This window comes from Pseudophryne corroboree, chromosome 3 (genome assembly GCF_028390025.1).
Source record: "Pseudophryne corroboree isolate aPseCor3 chromosome 3, aPseCor3.hap2, whole genome shotgun sequence".
In the NCBI taxonomy this organism is placed as follows: domain Eukaryota; kingdom Metazoa; phylum Chordata; class Amphibia; order Anura; family Myobatrachidae; genus Pseudophryne; species Pseudophryne corroboree.
The window spans coordinates 144,803,405-144,804,754 of record NC_086446.1 but is presented as its reverse complement, the minus strand read 5'-3'; the positions used below and the strand labels follow the sequence as shown (position 1 = coordinate 144,804,754).

General features: G+C 51.7%; 1 non-coding gene across 1 annotated transcript; it reads left to right on the top strand.

Annotated features, from left to right (window-relative positions):
- Nucleotides 1–517: 517 nt before the first annotated feature.
- LOC134899425 (U1 spliceosomal RNA) lies at nucleotides 518–680 on the top strand. Its single transcript, XR_010173101.1, has one exon. It is a non-coding gene; the product is annotated as a U1 spliceosomal RNA (small nuclear RNA).
- Nucleotides 681–1,350: the final 670 nt, after the last annotated feature.

Below are 1,350 nucleotides of genomic sequence, written 5' to 3'. Positions count from 1 at the left end.
AGGAGTTTGGAGGCAAAAGGGAGAAGAGAGATGGGTCGGTAGTTGGAGAGAGTGTTTGGATCAAGGGTAGGTTTTTTAAGAATAGGAGAGATGAGAGCGTGGTTGAAGGCAGAGGGGACAGTGCCTGATGAGAGGGAGAGATTGAGAAGGTGGGAAAGATGGGAACAAGCAGAAGAAGAGATGTGGCAGAGGAGGCGGGAGGGGATAGGGTCAAGTGGGGAGGTGGTGAGGGGACAGGAACGAATGAGGGCCATGACTTCCTCTCCAGATGCATGGGAGAAAGATGACAGAGTTGGTGCGAGGGATGGGGAGGGTTGGTAAGGGATGGGAGAAGGCTGGTTACTGATAGTCTGGTGTGATGTGATGTCAGCTCTGGTAAAAGTCAGATTTCTTTGTCTCAGATCTTCCTCTAGCCTTGTTCTTATTTCGAGAGTTCCCTTGTGCTGCCTCAGTTGGATCTCCTTCACTTGACAGGGGGGTGCCCGAGCAGCGACCCTCCCCAGCTCTAGCCCAACTCCTACTAACCTGCCAGGCGAGATACTATAATCACGAAGGTGCTTCTCCCAGGGCAAGGCTCACCCATTGCACTCTGGGTGTGCTGCTCCTGCGATTTCCCCAAATGTGGGAAACTTGACTGCATAATTTGTGTTTCCCCTGGTCGGCTCTCGTATAATTCAGATCTCTTTGTCTCAGGTCTCTCTCCAGCCTAGTTTGCTGTCTGTTTCCACTTCTCTTTTCTTGAGCTGCTCCCTTCTATGCCCTTGCGCACTATCCTGACTTCTCCCGTCTGCTTACTTTGTGCCTTCCAACGCACAATGCGAACTACAGGTAGTGCTGCAGGTCCCACACCCTTTTATTTGCCTTACAGAGCAGCTCTGGAGCTGTTACAGTGCCCAGCTGCTGCAAGAAATCAGCTTGAATGCTTCGGGGCTGGGGCATAGCCAACATGAGCCCCACACCGAAGGAGGGTGGAGGTGTTTAATGCGAACTAGGGGTCATCCAAGCTCCGAAAAATGCTGCCATGCCCTGCACGCCCCTTTTCTCTTTTCATATGCAGACGAGGGTTGAAGCCAACTTTGACCCACTGCTTGGATGACATCACCATATGCAAATCCATCTGCTGCAGGCCTTCCCCCAGGAATGCTTGCACTAGTTGTTGCATTTGGTTTGTTGTTTGGGGGTGCTTCAGTATTAGGTAGCCTTCTGCCCTCCCATGTTCATCTGAAAATATGTGTTCTCCCTGCAGTTGTTGTCCCCAGATGAGAGTTCCCTTGTGCTGCCTCAGTTGAATCTCCTTTACTTGACAGAGATGTGCCTGAGCAGCGGCCCTCCCAAGCCCTATCCCAAATC